Here is a 24,037-nt window from a genome sequence, read left to right on the forward strand (position 1 = left end):
CAGATATACCAGGGAACTGCAGGCCTGACCAACTTGCAAGAGAAGGTATCTGTATGCCAAACATAAGTAATTTTATGGAGCTGCCTCTCGCAACTTGTAAGCTTCTTATTAAGGACGCACTAATCAGTTCTGCAAATCAAGGATGGATTAGCGTTAACATCTGTGAAATTGCTGCGCAAACATGGCCAAGGCTGAATTTACGTCTGTCTAAGAGTATTATAAAACTGAGCCGACTTCAAATCGCGACCTTAGTAGGGGCCCTCACAGGACATTGTCTCATAGGAAATCATGCAAGGATGTTAGGCATTTACACGCATGATTTTTGTCGTAGCTGTAGAAATGAGGTGGAGTTGGAAACAATTCAACACCTTTTTTGCACAACGCCTTTTAAGATCCTACTTCTTAACGAATATAGATAATCTATACACTTTAGATATCAACAACCTTTTACACTTTGTCAAAAGCTCAGGATGGTTCTATATGGAAAGGAAAATGTAGCCCAGCCCGCGCGGCTCACAACGGACCCATTTTGTGGCCTAAGTGGCGCCGTTGTCTCTATATACGATGCGGCTGCCAAGCCTAACCTATGTATATTTCCTACTAAAAACGTAACATTGCAACAAAATGATGCAAAAAAAACATTGAGTTGTGAATGGTTTAGTATCAAACTAGTGAAAGGGTGCAAAATACCTTTGCCAAAATATCTAAATAGTCCAAATCAGTCAAAATTTGCCTGAGTTATGCAGGTTTTCCTAATATAAAAAAATGAATTAAAATATATCTTCCAAAAGATTATAAATAGCATACAAAATCGGTTTTTGGCAAATATTTTGCAGATAACAACTAAGTTGCTTTGCTTCTGCGTTCCTTCACCCACTGCATAATACATATCATGGATCAGGTACTCTGAAATGGAATAAAGGTTGCGAAAAAACTAAATATAAATGGGATCTGAAGCCAACGTCTCCTTATTCTCACTTGGCAGCATAACTAGGGATCAATTCTGGTCTATGTGGTCTATACCAGTAGTCACAGTAAAGTCTTCAAAGAGCACAAGGATTGAGCTACTTTTCGTTGTACATCGTCTAGAATCACAATGTGTGTCTGGAGTATTTCAAGGCAACATAGTTACTTGCTAGAATACATCAGTTTCCAGAGAATTCATAGCGGCTTTTCTCAAGTTTTCCCAATAGGTTCTCCTCAAATTTATAACTTCAAAATCCGATCTTGTTTACCTTTTGAGGCTGAGAAAGACTAACTCTTCTCTCTTCTTTTAAATCCTATTCATACACAGTTTGCATTCATTTGAAGTGTAGCTCCAAAAATCAATGGAACACCCTTTATACGCAATGCCAGTGCACTAGCATTGAAGGATGCCTGTTTTTGGGCGTGAAGTGGCACGCAAGGCGCTTTAAAAACTTCTAAGCAATCAAGTCATCTTCATCTCTGCCTCAGCACCAATTTGAACATTTGTAGCTTTGTTATTTGCACTTTTACGTACAAAATCTCCACTGCCTGTCCACTTCGTTAATGCTTGGTCACAGCGTCGACCCCAAAATGGGCAGCTAGGCAGGCAGAAAGAAAGATTTATGTGCACTCAGCAATCAATGGAGAACCGTTGCACCACAATGACACAGCGATATTTGATGTGCGAGAACATTTTAATGGTTTGATGTAGCTGCCACACGTCGTTGCCGTTGCTGACGTAGCCTTCTTGAGTGCGTGCGATTACATGTGCATACTATGTCGAATAAGTTCCACGTCTGAGTCTAAACAGTTTATGACTTTAATGTGTTATTAAAAGATTAAGAGAACTAATGTCATTTATTTAATTTGTTGATAAGAATTTATAATAAAATTTGGGCAAAAGATTATTAGGAACTGGAAACATTGCTCAATATTGATATATATTACTTTAACGGATGTGTTACATTCTGGACACGAACATTTAAATTTGAATGGCTTGAAGTTTTCAAAGTGTGTCATAAACCCGCTGAAGAGTTTTAGGTGTTCCTTAACATCCAAGGATGACGGATTTACCAAATTTGCTCTTTAACTATGGTGAAAAAGAAAATTGTGGCGGGAACTTCGGCTGCCACGTCACTTATGAGATTCAGTATTCATTTAAAGTTTACACAGAAGAAAATCAAATATCTGCCACTACACACAAACGGTGTGCAAATCCCGTACCACAACACCGCCAAATGCTTAGGTATGACACTAGGTATGCTCACGTTAAAAAGAAAAAAAAAAAATAGAAATCAGAATACAAATCATCATAAATATCTACTGGCTTATGACCAACCAATCAGCTTTATCCCTACACAATAAAGTTCTTTTATATAAGCAGGTGCTTAACCCAATTCGGACCTATGGGATCCAGCTTTGGGGTCGTTCAAGCTCAATCAATATAAAATCCAGACAAAGATTACTAAATAAGGTACTACGATGCGTTGTTAATGCACCTTGGTACGCCCGTAACACCGAAATCGAACGTGACCTTGGCATCGAATCAGTTACCACTTCGATCAACATAAACGCTAAGTCTCATATGGAAAGACAACGCCTCCATGTAAATAGCGAAGCCTCAGTAAATGGAAAGAAAGACTGAGACGAAAAAACCGCACCAGCTCAAGCAGTAGCTCACTTCTCTGCAAGTCTTGTGGAGAGCATTATTAAATTTAGTTCTATTGTACAAAATTAAAGCCAAATTATTCATTAGTTTATAATTTGTTAGCTAGTTGTAAATAAAAATAATAATAAAAAAAACCAAAAAAAACGAAACAATGTATTCACACACTCGTCCAATCAGTCGTTGCTCACACGGCAACTAAGTGTCATTGGTTAATTTTTTTCGTATATCACCGACACAATCTCAGTTTTTTTGTAAACACGCCCCAAGTGACGTCAGCTTATCAGCTGATTCTGTCAAATTTACTCAAAGCCGAATAATGGTATGCTAAAGAGCACACCTCTAAAAATCTTTTCACCATGCTTAATATCAACTTATGAAAGAGTATCAATTTTAGAGAGCTGGTTTGCGGATTGTGCCATCTTCTTTCGTTTTATCCCTCTCACCAAATTCTGCGCACTATGTTTTGTGAACGCACCGCTTGCTTTGACAAAGTTTTGTTTTTTAGCTCCATAAGATTACCAGATTTCGTTTCATTATATCCTAATATATCTCTATTAGTCTGGATTGGAGAATGTTCGGAGGATTCTTCTTTTTTGCTACATAACTGTTTCTTTTTCAGTGAAACCAAAGTGAAATTGGCCTAATACGCAAGAGCCAGACCGGGCTAAAATATTGTTTGTATTGCAAATTTTAGGGCGGCTTTTCTTCACACTTTGCATAACTGAAACACTCGTTTGTCAAATTTCTCCCTGACCTTGTTGCATTTTGTTTTATTATAATCGGCGCCTTTCCTCCAAGGTTCGGATTTCCCGTACACTTTTTCACCCAAATTTTTGGGCTTATCTTCAAGCGAAAAGGTATCTCCAAACTTGATCATTATATTTTTGACGCTCCTCCTCTTTCTTATTCATAATTACCTGACTTCTACAAATCGTTTAGGGTTAGTCAAATAATCCGTTTTATCCTCTTAAGGAACCCCACTTAGAAAGGATGAATAATGGAAAATTTGTGATTCATTTTATCTAATCCAGAACTTTTGTCACATAATATTCAAGTGCGTGCACGTAATCTTTACTCCCTGCAAGGCAAAAGAAAGGAGATTTCTATTCAATGCTGTCAGCAAAATAAAAGTAAATGGCAGCTGTTTGCTTCTACTTAGCATCATTCCTATGTGTGTGTAAGTAATGACTTAGCAGAGCCAAGTTCGTTGCTTAAGTCTTCTGCTGTCTTTTGCTCTTTTGCGGGCAATGTTCTTATTGTCTAGTTTTTAGCGCGTGCCAACACAATTTGTGTAATTTTTTACGACTTCACTGTTAGAGTGTGTTGACTGTCACCTGTTTTGGTATTCGAAATTTAAACTTTAATTTTGCGTGTTAAAGTAGTTAAGTTGTCAAAAAATTGTGGCAGATCGTAACGTGTTTGTCGACATCTGGCGTGGTATTGAGTTTTCATGGAATAATGACAGTTAGTGAATAGTTAGTAGGCTGTTGAATGTTGGATGTTACGGAGCACAAATTTTCGATTCTCAAAGTATTATTTGCAAAACCTCACACAAAGTTCTTGCGAAGGTGGGGTAGGTGCATATAAGATTAGATTAGGTTAAATGTGTGGGGGTTTCATTGATAAATGCTAAGAGATTAGAAAGAGGAAGGGTATGAACTTTATCCATACTCAGTACATCGCAGCCCAACACCCTGAGTCTGATTGTAGAAAACGTCGGACAGCGACAGATGCACATAAATTACTTTACCATTTTATCCTCTTCTAAGCTAGGAATGAGCTTATCCATATATGCCGAATGGTATTCAGATATCTAAAGTACAAAAACACCAGTCAAAAATCACAACAAGTTGTCTTCAGGTCCATTTGCTCAGTGATAAGAATCTTTAGTATTGAAAAAAGTATGAGCTTACTCTGTGCGACCACCATAGCAGAAAGCGTTAATACGTGACTACCATTCGATAGCGCGCGGGTTCAAAATCAACTGTGTGCATGAATCAAAAAAATTTTAGAAAATATTTTGTTCTAATAGCAGTTGCTTCTCGCCAGTCAAACCTCCGAGTGTATTTCTGCCATGAAAAAGCTCCTCATAAAAACCTATCTGCTGTTCGGAGGCGGCATAAAACAGTAGGCCCGTGCGGTTTTGGAAAAATATTAAGGTGCACATTATAAATTTGAAGAGAATCTCGGCCAAATACCCACCAAAGCATGCACGCGTCAATTATGCATATTAACCTTCTTTATTTCCACCAGAAAGCACAGAACGACATTTTCAGCCACTCAGTAATGGTGGCTTAGATTGTTAAAGGAGGGGATAATACACAAAAAATTTGAATTAGTATTTGTTAAGCATTTCTTTCCTCAGGGCCTTTATGTAGAAATGCACTGAGAATGCTTTCTAAAGATTTTGAGTAAAAAATTGAAATTTTGAATGCCAATTTTCTGAAATTTGTGAAATTTTCGAACAAATTTTGCAACTTTACTTTATAGAGTTCTTCTCTTACAATAAACGATAATTTTATTGGGTTGGCTAAAAATTGCGGATTTGTTTGAGAAAATCAAGGAAAAATTTTCATCGAACTAAATAACTTTATTTTGTAATGGCTTGCCCATTTTGATCAATGATCTTTTGCCATCTTTCAGACAGCATAATAATTCCACGTTCATAAAACTTCTGGTTTTTATTAGCAAAAACCAGAATCAGGTACGATTTGACATCTTCATCATTATTGAAATTTTTACCATTCAAGAAGTTTTGTAAAGATCGAAACAAAAAGTAATCAGATGGTGCAAGGTCAGGACTATATGATGGATGAGGCAAAACATTCCAACCAAGCTCCAAAACTTTTTCGGTTTGTCAATTCGGGGCGCTTTTCTTTAATTGCATTGTTTAGTTTCGTTAGTTGTTAAATGTAGACATCAGAATTGATCGTTCGGCTGGGTGGTAAGAGTTCAAAGTAGACAATTCCTTTGTAGTCCCACCAAACTGACAACAAAACTTTCTTTTGATGAATATCAACTTTTGATGTTGTTTGAGTTGGTTCACCTGGCCTACTCCACTATCTTTTCCGCTTGATATATTGGTAAACAACCGATTTTCCATTTTATCAGTATCTAGTTTTAAAAATGGATAATTTTCATTACGTTTCTTTAGCAAATCGCAGCTGTTAATTGCGTTGCGTTAAATGCGTTTCTTTCAGTTTGTGAAGAACCTGGGTATCAAATTTTTGTTTTTTGTTGTTTTAAGTGATTTTCAATGCATGAATGTGATACATGAAGCTTCTCTGCAATCTCACGTGTTGTACTGTGACGATCCGAATGGATTATTGCTTTGATTACTGCGTCATCAACTTCTGGACTTCAACTGGACGACCAGAGCGTTTTTCATCTTTGAGAAGAATAGATAGAAATTTGGCAGACCAATTTTGACACTGCCGTTCTTTTAAGGCTTAACTTTTTATGAGCTTGTGATGCAGTTTTCCTTTTGCGGAAATAAAAAAGCAAAATATGACGAACCTTTTCCTTTTGATTTCCCATTTTTCAACGAACGCCAAACGAAAACTACGCAACCGATCAAAAAACTTTTTTTACTGATTGACAGCTAAATTGCCAACTTTCAAATAACAAAATATGTTTTACATTTGCACTGCATCTGCAAACCTAAAAATTCAACTGAAGCCATCTATGAGTGAAATCCGCAATTACTTAGTTGCCAACCCAGTACAAAAAATTGACGAAATTAGTTAAGCAAGAAAAATATTGCGAAAACGTGTATATAAGTGTATATAAAAATGTAAATGTAGCTCCTTTGAATAATACCAAATTTGATGGCTTAGAAAAATATTCTGTATTAAAGTTTTACGCCAATTTTTTATTTAACTTAATTAATAAAATGTTGAAATTCGCTCTAAAAACTCGAGGTGCTTTATTTCACTCTTTCCCTTAAGCTCTATCAGCTAGCTTTAGTACTGAAACTGATCATCCTCTTTCTTGTAAGTGGATGGTTGCGTGCCATATTCAGTGTCAACGTTTTAATTTTTTTTAAATATTTTTCTCTTCTATTTCAAGCTAAACGTAAATTTTAATAAAAAAGATGCTTTACTTCAGCCATTAACTTCCATACAAGTGCATTCATAATTATTTAATAATAAATAACGAAAACTAACACATGCACCTGTATTAGATTTTTCCATAAATGTTTTTTGTTTTACTCCTATTGATTTTTGGTAGTTGTTGTTGGCAAATTCGAAATCGAAAAGAAGTGTGAGAGCAAATAGCATAAAGCGAAAATTCATAAAGCAAAGTGGAATTTCACCGGCACGCCACAGCTAACAGGTAAAAACGCAGTTTGTAAGTCTTTCTTTTTTTGCTTGTTTTGTTTTTTTTTGTTTTTTTTTTATTGTAAATGGTATTCAAGTTTTTTTTCACGCATACCGTTGCGTTTTTACGCCTCTACCGGAAAGAAATTCTTCGCTCAATGGTTACGAGTATTGGCTACGAAAATATTTAATTTACTGGTTGTTGACTTTTGGAACACATTTTTGTTATTGTATATTTTCACATATCTAAAAATGGTTGTTTGCAGGTACCCACTTGTGCGCTGAAGTGCCCTAATTTGTATTCTTTTTTTGGCGAAAATAACTGTGCATATTAAAAATGTGTCGTGGTTGGGCGACAAAGAGAGTTAAATTATGCAGATACTTTTACTTTCAGAAGAAGCTGAGGAGTTTGTTGGCTCATTTTAAACAATACTAGCTATAGCTGCAGAGGTAGTAAAAAATCATTAACAAACGGTTAGGTATTGGGATGATTTGTGTCATGAGAGCGGTTTTTGACTTACGTGTGGCTTATGAAAGGAGATTATTTCACCTGAATTCTAAGTCTTTGAGTTCCTATGATTGTATTATGTGTGCATGCATACAGCTTAGTATTATTAATCTAAATTATTAGTCACAGCAATGCCCATTCATGGTCGACAGCCGTAGACGATTGGGTTCAATCGTGACTACCATTTCGTAGGGAATACATGGCACAATTTCACGCCTCGGCAGTTAATAATAAACTTACCAGTGTATTTCTGCTTTGAAAGAGTTCTTCATATAAACATCAAAATGCATACCACAAATAGAAGGAACTCGACCAAAGGCTGTAAGCTCCAAATATACAATATATATATATATATATTATATAAAGGGTGGTTAAGTTTTAAAGGCCGGTGTTAATTTTGAATAAAATACAATTTTTTTAAGAAATTATTGTCATTTCTCTTTATTATGATAATATTGGTATAGCTCAATTACGTATAGAACAAAATATTGGCCAAATAACCGCCGCGGCCTCGGCGGCACACCTCCATCCGATGGTCCAAATTTTCGATGACGCTGAGGCATAATTGAGGTTCTATGCCGTTAATGAACCGAATTATCTCTTCCTTTAGCTCTTGAATTGTTGCTGGCTTAACGACGTACACCTTTTCTTTCAAATAACCCCAAAGAAAGAAGTCCAACGGTGTCGCTGACGTTTAGGTGGGGTTCACATTCAACATCGGCCCTTGAAATTTAACCACCGTACCACCATATATATTTAAAAAAAAATTTAATTTGGGGAAAAAGAAATCCATTAGTTTCTCCTAGTTCGCTGTAGTGATCAAAATCTCGCAAAGTATCGATCAAACAATTCAAAGTTTATGCTCGTTGTCAAGGTGACATTTCACATTAAAAAATTCTTTTGCTTTTGTTTATTTCCTTCAATTGTGAGTTACAGGGTGTTAAGAGTGGAACAACAAGGTGCTCAACAAAGAGAAAATTCAGTAGGTACATTTTACAGTTTTTCTTTGATAGAGGTGAAAATGCAGGCCAAAGTCATAGCCTCGCCCAGGAGCTAAAGATCGACCATAAAACAATTTTAAGCCATTTGCGTAAAAATGTTACACAGAAATAACCGACTTATTTTTCTCCAAACTAATATATAAAAGTAACGACAAGGAAATGGTGCGATGCATCATTGTGCGAGCATCATTGTGAAAAATGAAAAAGCCATTAGGGGTAGTCAGAATTTTCAAAAAATTGTATTTTTTTGCATTTTATTAAAGTGTAATTTCCTAAAAATATTGCGTGAAAATTTTAAGGGAATCCGAGTTATTCAACAATAACCAAGGGGTCTCGGGTTCTCGGGAGCCGATAGCAAAACTTTAAATGCGTTTTTCTCAAAACTATGTTTTTTGAACTGGTAATCGCTGTAACTTAAAAACCTCTAATTTGGACTATTATGGTTGACCGCGAGCCATGAATTAGATGTTTCTAATGAGTTTGAGTACCCCTCAGGATTTTTGTTTCATATGAAATTGAAGTTTTAATTGGTCCAGCCAAGAAGCACCAAGAGATTTGGTGGCTCGTAAAACACTCAGGCTAATAAGCCCATTGCATTTAAAGCTTTGCAAAGAGGATAGATAGTCAAGGACGAAAGCAGAAAAGTATCAGAGAAAAAGATAGGAAAGAATAGAGACAGAGATAGAGGTAGTTAGTCCTGTGAGAATTTTCGGGATTCTTTGGCAAATCTGTAAATATCCTCCAGCTTTAGAGAACGAATATCACTTGTTCTCACGACATCGGAACCCAAAACTCGTAGCTTTGCTCTAGCAAAGGCAGGACGTTCATGGAGAGAGTGCTCAGTGCTATCCGCCTCCTCCAAGCAAGACAGGCACATTGGGTCTTCAATGATTCATATGCTGACCCCATGGATTGTGTGAGGAGAAAGTTTGATAGCTTTCTGTTCGGACTTATCACAAAACACTTTGCAGTTCAGTATCGTTCTAGACCGGACCATCGCTCTTTATGTAAATTGCCTACATAATCGCTGATCCAATTCATGATTCCTGCTGTTTTTGTGAGGGAACCGCTGATCCACGGTTGGCCAATTCATCGGCAATTTCGTTTCCTTGAACACCGGAGTGTTCTAGAACCCATATAAGTACAAGTCTGTTCTGTCTTGCGACCGAATTAAGCTTCTTCTTACATTCTTGAACAATCTTCGAGGTTTGCTTCGCGTTCTTTAGGGCCTTCAGTGCAGCCTGACTGTCACTGAAAACTCCAATCTATTTCCCGCTCCATCTCCTCTCGATTATCCATTCGGCTACTTTGAGGATGGCAAAAACTTCCGTTTGGAAAACAGTTGCGATTCCCCCCATAGCATAGTTTAACTACCATCCGGCTCCAGACCCTATTTCATACTTGGACCCATCGAAAAATAAAATATCCGTCAAATCTCCATGAATGCCATCTGGATTGCTCCATTGCTCAAGCAATGGAAATCTAACTGTTTCATATCACTAAGACCGGATTTGTATGTTGGGTCCATTTACCCTTTTCAAACTTCTTAAAATATAATTTTCTACCACGAGTGTTTCGACACGTTTATAATACAATTAAGCTACATAAGGCATCACAAAGGCCCAACACCTTCTCCTATTTGTGGTATGCGTCTTGATGCTGTCCCACGAATATAGGGACTTACACTTAGTTTTAAGCCGACTACGGACGGCAGATGGTGTTTTTTCACGAAAAAATGGAATATCGAACTATTTTAATTTTAAATATGACGTCATGAAATAATAAAAGTAATAAAACTGCATTCAGAATATAAATCTACAAATGAAATTTTCACTCGAACAAATATTTTTAAATGATTTTTTTTCTCTGTGCGTAGGGCTGTTAGCCGATGCGGGGTACATTATCTATGAGTTAGAGTGTTCGTCTTATGAGAGTTACAAATTCACAGCGGAGATATTCTGGCATCTTCATTCAGATTGGAAAAACGGTAGACACTTGTTTGCATCCAGTGAGGGTAAACTTGTGTTATTTAAAAACTCCTTCTAAAAAAATTCAATTACTGCTATTTAAGCGATACTTGATTTTTTTTCATTGTAAAAAATAATCTGACACGTCGAAACTAAATGGCTTGTATGTATGAAAGCATGAATTGACAGATTGAAATGAAACTTCACATGCGTTCATATCAAAAGTCTGCCAGCATAACAAAAAACATTTGGGCTAGTAGCAACGCCCTCTCTTATCGAGCCGCAAAACTTACTGAACAGCCCAGGGTGTATGCACTCTTTGATAAGACTTTGATTTCTAGATATAAATTGTATGTATTTGTGCATTTTGTTCGTTTTATTGACGCCTTTTTATATTTATAGCATACGAATGCAACAATCGAATAAGCCATCAATTTTACATAAACTAAAATGCTCATTAAGTTAGAGCAAAGCTGCACCAACCACTTCAAGAGTACCTCCGACTCCTTAGCTAGGATGGGCGCTGAAGCCAACTTCTTTGCCACTCCCTTCTGCAGCCATCAAATCCTCTGTTAGCAAAGGAGTTACTTCCACCCACAAGCGAGCTTGGCAGGCCGAGTAGGAGGAATGTTATAGTGTTAGTTGGAGCATGCTTCACATACCACTGGTGCGACGGTGCCTTTGATGATGTTTCTGACATTTTGATTTTAACCTCCTACCCAAAAAAAAAAAAACAAAAAAACAGATCCTCCTGTCATTAAGTAGAAGATACTGTAGGCAGCTGGTTGGACTGATGGCGGACCACTTTCTATAGGCGAAGCACTTGGAAAAGGTAGGCATTTCAGACACTGGAATATGCCCAGCATGTGGAGAGGAGGATAAAACGGCGGACCAATTTTTATATGTCTGCCCGGCCTTCGCTCGCATCAGGCGTGAGGTCCTTGGCACTGGATGTGCTAAGAAGCAACCACCTTGGCTCCTTGGCACCACGGGTCAGGTAGATTTAAAGAAAATTAAAAAAGGAACTTTAATGCAGTATAATGGACTTAATGTTGTCTGAGTGCTGTACTTGCTAATTTGTTCCGACAAAAAAAAAAACAAGTGACAGCAAAGAGTTTTGAAAAAATTTATTCCACCTTTTTTAAATACATATTTTTTTCGAAGAAAAAATATTATTTTCTAAAATGCATTAATTTTTTCTGTTTAGTTGTAGCGTATGTTGTATAGCGTTTTATAGTGTCCGCTGTTATTTCATGATCGTATTTAATTGGTACTCAGCTTCCTTGGGCAATTTTTTGACATTTTTAACAACTACTTTTTGTTAAAAAATCATGCTTTCGGACACTTTTAACATAAGGCGTTCAAATTTTTTAGATATTGAGGCGTATTTTAATTAACTTGACCGCATTTGCTCATCGATGAAGATATTTTTAGGTACAGACTTAAATTGCAAAAGACTTCACTCAACTCAATTTCATTCAAAGTCACATGGAAAGCACATTCAAAATGAACTCTTAGCAAAATATTCTTCCAATCTCTTTTTTGATTGATACCAGTATTGGTAGAAAACGAACTTTTGATTGAAAAATAGCCAGATGAAAGCTGTAGGAGTTGCTGATTTCGCACAGAAAATTATATTCGTCTTCACTATGAGAAATAGAGGCACTTTTTGTATTAATAGCATTGCGCATTATTGACAAATCAAATAGAATTCCTCTAAAACGCAGTCCCTTTGCAGCAAATAATGTTGAATTCTTTGAAGAAGCGACATTGCTTTGAGTAATCGTAGCAACACTTGCTCAGATGAAGTTTTATTTTCTCTGCGCATAAAGAAGCGCTTGGAGGAAAGAAACTCACTGAAACTGCCAATAAATTAAATAATTAGTTGTAACATCTTTTCGAATATTATTAGCGCATTCATAGCCCGCAGCACCAGCAGCAGCAGCAGCAGCTCCGCATGGTAATAGGAAACTGGACGATGGCGCAGACTGTTTGCTGAATTTGTAGGTCAGCAGCAAATTTTTTCTTTGGTAGCATACGAAAGCAGTGCAGTGCTAAGCGCTGAACAAGCAAAATAACAAAATAGCGAAATATCAAAGAAAGAAACCATAGTAGAAGCAGTGAGTATGAAAGGGGGCAGAAAATAGCAAAAGAATTTGCATGGCTGTGGAACGATAGAGAAAAAATTATTGACATGGAAAAGTTATAATAAATGCGCACAAGCCTACACACTAGCCTACAAAACAAGCAAACAGACGCGAATTATATGTAAGTCTTCATGTATGGATGTGTGTATGCACAGCAAACACTTTGCGCGTACATAGCTGCCTGCAACCGCGCGTTGGCTTGACAAATGAGTTTAAATGCAAATTGCAATGCATGCAGGCGTAAAAAATTAAATTACAAACCATAAAAAAAAATTCGAGCTAGAAAAAAAATGCGAGCAAGCAAATTGAGCTATTTAAATGACAATGCTAACAGGTATGCGTGTGCGTGTGTGTGCTTATTGCCGCTAATGTGAATAAATGTGCGCCTATGTGCGCATAGCACCAAAATCGCTGGCTGAAAGAAAGTAAAGCAGTGAATAATAATAGACTCAGCCACTGCCAGTAAACGTTTAGACCCAACAAAAGACTTAAGCAACGAACCCGCAGGCAAGAAGTGGCTCAAACTTGGCCACTGTTACACATTTGCCGACCAACTATTTTTAGTTTAGCATATAAAGGTATGCACAAAATGATGACAACAGCCTCAAGTGCCTGCGGGTAATGCTAACAACAACAACAAGAGGAACAAAAAAGCGAAAATCGAAAAAAGGAAAACTCAAAAGAAATGTTAATTATAGACAACAATGGCAATGGCTGCCGCATATGCAACTCAGTGGGCAGCGCTACGGTTAATACATGAGCACCACACATACAGATATGCGCACATGCATGTGTGCGCTTTTCGCTGTTGTAGTCAACAAAACAGCTGACCCTAATTAGAAAAGTGCTGGACCGTTGCAACGCACCGAGCGAAAGAATGCAAAAACAACGCATGCAAGGAAAGCGGCAAGAAAAGCTAAAAAAATCCAATATCGAACATTTCGGACATATCCATTAAATGAACTATTATTCACTGTTGCTGTTACTCACCTGCGTAGTAAAATTTTTATAGCTTTTTGCTGCAAATCCAAATACCAATAAAAATATTTATTGCAGCCTGTTTTGGTTGGCGCTCAGTTTATGTGGCGTTGTTATAGTTGTTGTTGACACAAGAAATAAACGTTGGATTTCACTTTCTACAAATACTTCCTTATGCGAAGTTACCTACAAAATAAATTTTTTTTTTAATTTTTTTTCTTTTTGCTTTTTGTAATTCAAACGTAAAGAAATTTTTCTCGTAAATTTTATGTTATTCATCCAAAAGTTATAATCGCTTAATTTTTCTTTCTTGTTTCTTTTTTTTTTGTTTTTAACAATTCACAGAAGAAAAGTTCATGAAAATACGAGAACGCGCACACAGCTTCGCACCGATATGTGTGTATGTATGTATTAGCAGATAACCATGCGGAACGTTCAATAACCGTTTTTCCTTCGTTATACACCTGCAGGTGTATTTAAATTCAATTAACTCTACTGATTTTTCTCTCCATTTACGGCTCTTCCTCTTTAGCATTAATTTTGCGTAGTCTGCTTGGTTTGTTTTCTTTGGTTCTTTACTATTTTCACAGGTCTATTTCGCGTTTTGCTTATCTTATTGCCGCATCAATATTTTCAATTCCTGCTTTAAGCCGTAGCAGCTTTAGGTTGCATGCAACGCACGTGTCCGTCTTACGACAAACGCGTTTCGTGTCTGACGTATTCACTGATTTTCGAAAGCTACAGCCAAACACACAGCCATACACACATATACATAAACTCGTATACACTTATGTGTGCGTATTTGTACCTTCCGTTTTCCGTTGCTGCCTTAAAGCCCCGTTCACGCTTACTCGCACTGCACGTTCGAATCACGTTTAAGTCAATAAAAAGTAGCAGCAAGCGTTTTGCTACGACCGTCTCGTCTGCTGGTCTCGCACTGAATGAAACTTGCGTCGCGTCAAAAGAAATTTTTATGAATTCAAAGAAATAAAAGAAAAGAAAGCACTTATGTGCATATGTAGCAGCAGCACTTCCTCGCTTCCTTGCCTGCGATGTGGAGTAATACTTAAGCAAAATCAAAAGCAAAAGCAGCGTCTAGTACACGCCGGCAGAGTTGTATGTTGTATGTTGCTGCTGTCGATAGTTGTCTGTGCGCCGCTTTGACTTTCGTTGTTTGCCCGATTTGCTTTGTAGCAGCTGCTCGGCGAGTGAATGAGTGTTGGCGAAGACCTTGAAGTGTTGATGGAGAGAAATTTTCGAAAGCTTTTGCCATTGTAACTAATTTTCGTTTTGGTGAAAATATGAGAGTGGAGTTGCTCTGCTAATCTTCTGTTAACAACTACAGAGTTCAGGAGCAGATCTATGCACACTGTTGATGTTGGTAATTCTGTAAAGCCGAATTTGCTGTAAGAGGAGAATAATTGACGATTTTCGTCCAACGGATTCTGCTCTGGTGAAATTTCAGAAGAGTTTTCGTGTGGAGTGAATTGAATTGAACAGATTCAACACCAATCACTGCTTGAAGTACATATCGGGAATTAAGCGGTCCCGGGTGGTCTAGAGCTCCAAAATGTTGGGTATTTTTAGGATTCTTTTTACAATAAAAAAAAAATAAAAACGATATTTAAATTTTTTATGCTCTTTGTTTAGCTTCTTTACATAAAAAAAGGAAAACAAATTTTTTTTTTTTAATTTTAATAATTTTAAAAATGGCGCTGGAACTGACCCTCCCGAAAAATTTAACCTGGACGGTGTTGTCCATTTTGGCTCTTCTATTTATCTGAAGCACAAACACCAAAAAAATTATTATTCAGTATGACTGTAGCTATGTCCCGTACTAGAATAAAAAAAATATAAAAAATTTGACAAAATTACGCGGTTTTGAATTTCACACTCTAAAAATGAGGGCATTTCTGTTTTTTAATCAAAAAAATACGAAATAAGTGAAATAATAATATGATTTTAGAGCAGGTGATAGCCAATGATGTTGTGAACAACATATTAAAATTTCAGGCGATGCGATTGAATAGTTGTTTTTTTTGACAACACCAGACCGAAAAAAGTAGTTTTGAGATAATTGAGTTTAAAGTTTTGAGAGTGGCGACGAATCTGACTCTACCTGCTAAAACGGCTGTAGAATCGAAAATACTAGAAATATCATTCAAAAATTTGTACAGTATATTCTTAAAAGTTTATATTTTCGAAATATAAAAAAAATAGATTTTTTGAAAATTCTTGACCACCGGGACTCCAAGTGACAAAGTATGTTTTACATTGTCGTCGATGTTTCTTAAAATACTAAACGTATATGGTGCATAGATTTAAGTATAACAAGAAGCTGAAAAAAAAAGTTTAATCAATGTTGAACATTTTGGTTTAGAATTTTTTGAAATTAAATATCTTCGGTTTTTTTTAACATTTTTCTTTTTAAATTTTTTAGGATAAAAAAAACTAAAAAAAAAAAATTTTTTTTGCAAAATATTGTTAAATGTATAAAATGTCAAAATGTTTGAATTTGAATTTCTGAAAACCAGTTCCCTCAGCCATTTTTATTATTTTCGTGGCGAATATTCCAGAATAGAATTTTTTAAAATGAAATAACTTTGGTTCCTTTTAATATTTTTATACATATATATTTTTAAATTTTTAGAATAAAACATACTTTTAAAAACCTTTTTTTTTGCAAACAAAAATTTATATTTTTGTTCAAAATTTCTAGTAACCTGAACTTAATCGCTCAGGCACATTTTTTTATAAGAGCGTACATTTGTTCGCGTATGCCGATGATATCGACATCATCGGCCTTAACAGCAGCGCTGTAAGTTCTGCCTTCTCCAAACTGGATAAAGATGCAAAGCTAGGGATCTGGTGGGGAACGAGGACAAAACGAAGTACCTCCTGTCATCAAACAAACTATCGGCGCACTCGCGTATCGGCACCCACGTCACTGTTGACAGTTATAATTTTTAGGTTGTAAAGGACTTCGTATACTTAGGAAACCAGCATTAACACCGATAACAATGTCAGCCTTGAAATCCAACCTAGAATCTCTCTTGCCAACAAGAGCTACTCTGTACTAAGAAGGCAATTGAGTAGTAAATTCCTCTCTCGACGAACAAAATTAACACTCTACAAGACTCTCATCATGCCCGTCCTAACGGATGGCGCAGAAGCGTGGACGATGACAACATCCGATGAAGCCACGCTTGGAGTGTTTGAGAGAGAGATTCTGCGCAAGATTTTTGAACCTTTGCACGTTGGCAACGGCGAATGTCGCAGGCGATGGAACAATGACAAACGCTCCGGCTCTGAAAGAATTCGATGTGGTACCAGCTGGTGGTAGTAGAGGAAGGCCTCCTCTGCGTTGGAAAGATCAGGTGGAGAAGGACTTGGCTTCACTTGGTGTGTCCAATTGGCGCCGGTTTGCACGAGAAAGAAACGACTGGCGCTTTGTTAAACTCGGCCAAAATCGCGTAAGCGGTTATCGCGCCAACTAAGAAGAAGAAAAATAAGTACAGAAATTTTTAAAGTGAAATATCTTGGGTTCCTTCTAACATTTTTATACACATATTTTTTTTTAATTTTTTAGAATAAAACAAAGTTTTAAAAAACTTTTTTTTTTGCAAAAAAAGAAATATATATTTTTATTCAAAATTTTTAGGGAAAAAATTTTGTTCAGCATTTCAGAAAACCAGTACTCTCAGATGTTTTTGTTATTTTTGTCATTAAGTGTTGCTTAGAATACCAGAAAGTGGTACTCCCATAACTTTTCCAAGTTATATTCAAATACGTACAGCGAACTTGAGGGGTGTGCGTCTTTATGTTGTTTCACAAATCGAGGGACTTACAGTTTTATGCCACCTCTGAACGGCAGATCGCTTTTTTAGGCAAACACAATAAAATAATTTTTGAATATGAAATGCCACCTTGACATCGAGCATAAATTTTAAATTGTTTGATCGATACTTGACGAGATCTCGATCACTACAGTCTCCAATACTTACTAAATCCATCTGGCCCATCTAAGTTGAATTTGCCACTGCCATTGCCCTGCACTTAGCAAAACACGATTAAACTGCTTAGGCTCTGTATCATTTTCAACCTTAGAAAGTGTGACAGATCAAAAAATTAGAGGCCTACTTAAATTAGCGAACTGTGTATAAACAAAATATAAAGTTCTTAAACTCTCCATACAAGCACTTGGTATTTTATGAACCAATTGCTGATCTGTCTGCGATCTACAGGATCAACCAAGTACAACCCAACCTAACCTAGACGGCCTATTTGCCGAAATGACTTTTATCGGAAGCATTTCTGTAAGTTGTGTGCCCTGCAGTGAAGTCATTTCTCTTAAGATGCTTGTCCAAACAGTGCATGTGAAAATGTTTTCTCTAAAACACAATAAAAAATATAACTAAAACTATTATGCGCTTATAATTATGGAAGGGGATGTTTACCTACCCAACACTATTTTTGAGCCAATAACAAAATAATCCGAAAGTTTGTATACCCTCTAATTTGCTTCCAATACCTACTGCAACTGGCTTGATAAAAGTGAAAACTAACTTCTTTAAAAGAATCTGTTATTTCTCCATAATAATAAATTTAGTTGTTCTATATACATACATACATACACACAAACATATATTTCCCATATTCAAAAGCTTTTGGCTTGTCACAGATAACCTCTTTGCCACCATCCAAAAATTGCAATCGCCCACTTTCTGATTTCCATATACAAATTTATGTTGAGCAAATTTTTAATTTATTCAGAAATTCTTAGACTATTTGACGTAAATGCATGTGTATGTAGGTATATGTGTGTGCATGCACATATATTGTACAATAAATACGAGGAAAGTATGCTTCGCGGCACTTGTACAGCAGTGCTGATGAGTGACAGCCAATTGAGACTTAGCGCCAAGTAATCTGCTTAAAGAGTGAAATTTTGTTAATGTTTCGAATATCTTTTATTGAATCGGCTTTTTGATAGAGTTTTCATAAATGTGTAATACATTTATACAAATACATACAAGGTGGCGCAAAATTAATCACCCTAGCGTAAGGTTTATAGTTTTCGTAAATGGCGTCGCATGTCAATCATATTTGACATTTGTGAACTGGACAGCTGCAGTATACAAATAGACACGCAATGGAGCGCGTAAAGGTCAAGGAAAATTTCTATAACTCAAAATTATTTTTTTTATTTAGTAAAAAAGTTGTTCAAAAACAAAATTGGATGATTAATTTTGCTTGTTTATGTAATAAGTACATATAAATAATAATAATACAATAATAATCAAAAAAGAAAAATTTTGTACGAAATATTTCAATTTAAATATAAAAGCAAATTAAGTAAGTAATTACGTATTAAAAAAATATTTAAAATATATTAATTATTTAAAAATGAAGTAATAAAAAATTATTGTATAAAACTTAAATTTTTTTAAAAACCAAATCTTTTTTTACAAAAATGTTCATAGATTTACGCTACATTTAATATTATTTAAAATAATTAATTCAAAAAATAATGGAATGGTTCAATTTCCACCAACTCTTGAGCCCAGCCTCAAGTTACCTCGCACACGTAGAGCTGTATAACCTACTTGGAATGGAAAACAACTTAATTTTTAAGTAGATTGATTGTGAAGGCTTGCCAAAGCCCACATTACGATTCATTTACCTTGCCAAATGAGTTTTAATGAATTTTTCCACAAACATAAATTTACACATTTGCAAACAACGCAGCGAAAAAAATTCCCATTACGCAATGCAAAAATGTTATATTATTTTTATTTATTTCTTTTTACGACATACATAAGTAAAATTGTAAACTATCATTGCTGTGAAAGTGGGTTGATGTGCTTATTTTACATACGCAGTGGTGGATCTGAAAGGGGGTGCTTTGAGATTTCCTACCACCATGAAGAGCTGAACAATTTGTAAGCAATTTTAATATTCATGGCAGGTGTACGGTTTTATGAGAAACATTTTCCAAGCAGAAACTCACGTAGATGAATGCCTGACCATTGTTTGTCGAGAGGCGACCGCTATTAGAAGCAGCCTTTTCTATCCTTTCATATTATATTTTATGCTAACATTAGGCTTCGAATCCGGGTCCAGCCGGCGAGTAGTCACGCGCAAACCAATTCAGCTAAGACGGCCACCTTTCTACTTTGCGCATATTTTAAATAATTACTATTCCCTTGGGTTGCCCTGATTTGGTCCTGCAACATCGCTTTCAAGATTTTTGATGGGAAGTAATGTTTGAGTTGATTTCTCATTCGAGAAAATATCTGTATCCACAAACGACAAAGAAAATGAAACTTACGTGAGTTTCGATATTGAAAATAGAACTAAATCGTTAGACATACAAAATATCGTTCAAAAATTATAAACTCGGGTAAAAACTTGTCTTCTCTACTTTCGCTTAATTGCTTATAACTGCTTATTATCATTTAAATTTTAATCAAAAAACATGTTTCTCGTGAAATATCGTCGTTTAAAAAAATAATTACACTTTTTCCATGAGTGCTTCAGAAAACGAGAAATGTACTTCGAAAACCGTAAAATGTATTTCAAAATAGTCAATTGTATTTCATCAAACGTAGAACGTATTTAAAAAGGCGTCAAATGAATTTTAGAATAGTCACTTGTATTTAAGAAAGCGTTAAATGCATTTAAGAAGCCATAAATGTATTTCGGAATAGTTAACTGTACTTCAGTGATCTTGTAATGTATTTAAGAACAACCAATTGTATTTCAGAAAACGTTAAATGTACTACAGATTAGTCAATTGTACTTCAAAAACATTAAATGTTTCAAATCCAATTTTTCTAATACTTGTTTTTTTTTCGTTTATAATGCTACACCTCCAAAAGCACACTATATTTTTAAAAAGTCCACTTTTTTATTTTTTCCTTTTATTTTATTTTTTTTTTTTTTTTATTTTGTTAAGAAGTGGGTAATATATATTTTGAAGAATGATAACTCATATTCCATATAGATTTTAAAGAATTTTAGTTCTTACGAGCTGAATCTAAGTTTTTCGCACTTGATCAATGAAGATTCCAGTCCAAGAATACCAGCAACTTCGTGGAAAGTATCTCTCCGAGCCATTTAATACCAACTAAAATTTCAGACAGGATTGCTCCCATTAAGTGACATTTTTAATTTGATGCTGGAAAACAGTATTTGAGCTATAGAACGGATTCGTTCAGACTCAACATTTGGCCCATAAATTCCACCTTTTCTAAGCTGAATAAAGAAGCGAAGCGAATGGGTTTGAGGGTGAACGAAGACAAGACGAAGTAACTCCTATTAGGCGCCTACTACTAGCTTCACGGCACTCACGCCACTTTAGACTTCATTTACTTGAGAACCAGTTGATAGAGCCAGTCGTGAGAAAAAACGAAGAATCTCGCTTACTAATAAATACCTCTTTGAGCTAAGTCGGCAATTGATTAGCTAATTCCTCAGGAATTCCATATATATAATATATAATATAATTCCTTAAGGAATTCCATATATATTAATTTAAATTATAACGATTATCAATAAACAATCAATTCAGAATTAGCACAGACTTGGGGAATCCGAATGTCTAATTAATAGTACGGGAAGAAACGACTGACGTGCTTTATTGAATACGGTCAAAAACGCCTAGTCGGTTATTAGGCCAATAAATTAGAATAAGAAAAATTAAGTTGGATAAAAATGCATTGAAGAATATAATCTTCCCTAAAATAACGAATAAAAATATTATTTTGGGGAAGAAGAAATCCAGTATATTTAAATTTTTGTGCAAATGGTAAAAAACTGTTTTATGGTCGATCTTTAGCTCTGAGCGATGTTCCGACTGCTAACAGGCCGGCCAATTTCGATTATTTCTGTGATTTTATCGACATTGTCGATTATCGATAGATTTCCTTTTCCCCAAACTAATCTATAATATAAAAATGAATCGCAAAATGTGTTGGTAAGCGCATAACTCAATAACGCATTGACCGATCTTAACAATTCTTTTTTTAAAATGTTCCTTGAAGTCCAAGGATGGTTTCTACGGCGAGAAAAATTTGAATAATTTCCGGGAAAACCCTAAAACAGCCCTTTTCTTTTTCTCATACAAATATTGCGCTTTCGTGTGTGTGTATTGTTCGCGTTGGAGGAACTAATGCGTTCACACAAAAGTGATAATATCGTGAACCCGACCAAATTGAAAAGTAAAAAAATGTACGAGCTATAGATTTGATTGGCCTCGCAATATTCATTCTTTTGTTTCAGTTTCCGAACGAGTCAAGGAATGATTTCATTCACAAATAATAAATAAAAATAGTTTAGTAAATTCTAAGAATAATCATGCAGGGCTGAACAAATCCAAACATATTTTAAGAATAACAACAGATAAACATTATTAATTAATCTAGAAAACCCATGCTTTTCACATGGCCAATTATATGTTGCCTGTTCCTGTGTTGGAAAACCATCAGATTTGTTTGTATATTCACCAGGTAAATAAAAAAAAAAAAACATTGTATATCATAAACCACTACAATAAAAATAAAACTGATTTTGGTTAATAATTATGATTCACTTGGTTTACAATAAAGCGATTACTGAAAATACTTGCATACCTTTTATTTCATTATTCTTTATTATATCGGTTATTATCCCTATGTTAATAATAATAATAAATACTTAATTATCTCTATGTTTTGTCATTGAAGCACCCACTTTATAAATATTTGTCACCTTTAGGTCCTCACTATCCCTTTAGATTATTTTTCAATCAGGTTTCAACTTTAAGTTCCACTATTATTGTAGTTTGAAGCCCTCTGGCAAACATCCCAGTCGGTGTTTTTAGTGGGTCCCAAAAGGGTGGCCAAAGTTCGTGGAAGCGAAGATACTTAGGTCACCCGAGCTGACCCTTTTCTTTAATTCTCCTGAACAGAACCGTCACCATGATGATAGGGCGGTGTGTGAGGGTCAGCAGAGTAAAAACGTCTTAAGGTCGAAGTATAAACTGCCATATTTAAATAAAAATATTTGTACCAAGTTATGTCGCCCCCCCTCAGGAGTTTTTAGATTCGCCTGTAGACAAACATACTTATATACAAATATTATACATGCATGCATACATAAATATATACATACATGTATATATAAATGTCATATCTTTTGTTTTAGAATGCGACACTTATACACTAATCATTAAAATATTATTTATGGTGCGATATTTTGGTGCAACAATCCACACTTCAGCACACCTCTTGAAAGTGACACGCTGCTCCACTGTCACACGCCCACAACACGAATCCTACTACTACGCAATTTTTGTGTGAGCAAATTAAACTGTTACTGTTAGTTTTAAAAAGACGGATTGTTTTTTTTTTCTTGTGTTGCAAAATAGCCACCAACACTGCGCTGTATCGAAGGTCATGCGGGGGTATTTCTTTTTACTCACTGCTGTTTTTTTATTTTTTCATATAGTAAGTGCCGTTATGCTTTCATATCATCTTTCATATTTATCTGTACTTGCTTTTTTGGTACTTTTTTTGCAATTGCACAAAAACCGATCGGATAAGTCAACTACTTGTTAACTGTTAACGCCAAGCGCCGTTTAATAATAACAAAAAAAAAAAAACAGAAATACATGTCTATATAATTATACATACATATGTACGAAAAAACTAATATTGCAACTATTCATAGCTGAAGCTTCGTGGAAAAAAATGTTGTTATCTTCTACTAATTACCTAACTAACAGCTGCCACTACCAGTGGGAATTTTCATTTCTTTTTATTATTTTCTTTATTTTTCCGTTACCCTATGGGCCATGTCATTACTAATTGACTGTTGTTATTTTGGTTGTGACAACATCGTTATTTAATTTTAGCCAATACTTTGGTGGCATTTAAGCTTTCCGCTACTTTCACTCTCATTCACCCCAACAAAATGACATTTTTTATGCCAAGCAAACAAAAATAAAAATACAAAACAACAACACTTCTTGTTTGTGTGCAAGTAAAATGGCTGAATCACCAGAATAACAACCTGTAACAATTAACGATTCATTCACGTGTTAGGTGTTCAAATCACGTAATAATCACACAGGTCCACAGTGGTCGTGGGTAAAATGAAATTGGGTGCGTTTGACTGCTGTGATGGGCAGAAAAATAGCAAACTCTATTTTGTGCTGTGAGGTGTGGCTTACAGAGAGCTAATAACTCAAACCAAAATTACTTAAAGCAATCATATAATTTCTTCGTACAAATGTGCATACGGATGTATATTTTAGTTTTGTTAATTTGCGATAATTGAATAAAACTACTTCTCCGAGGCATACATAGATCGAAAGCATGCTTATATTATATGATACATACTATCTGTTCATGAAGCAAATAATTTCTAAAAATGTTTACCAAATTTTGGTGTTCATGTACCTGAAAAACTTGCAAATAGGGAAAAATGATTTTTCACTTT

At 35.5% G+C, this 24,037-nt stretch overlaps 1 protein-coding gene across 1 annotated transcript in view; it reads right to left on the reverse strand.

Annotated features, from left to right (window-relative positions):
* Nucleotides 1-14,478, reverse strand: part of LOC128855921 (mucin-2) — a 58,599-nt gene extending 44,121 nt beyond the window's left edge. The window contains exon 1 of the mRNA XM_054091166.1: nt 13,568-14,478. The gene's annotated coding sequence lies outside the window, so the exon portion shown is untranslated. The remainder of the gene's footprint in view (nt 1-13,567) is intronic.
* Nucleotides 14,479-24,037: the final 9,559 nt, after the last annotated feature.

Source organism: Anastrepha ludens, chromosome 2 (assembly GCF_028408465.1).
Source record: "Anastrepha ludens isolate Willacy chromosome 2, idAnaLude1.1, whole genome shotgun sequence".
Lineage (NCBI taxonomy): Eukaryota > Metazoa > Arthropoda > Insecta > Diptera > Tephritidae > Anastrepha > Anastrepha ludens.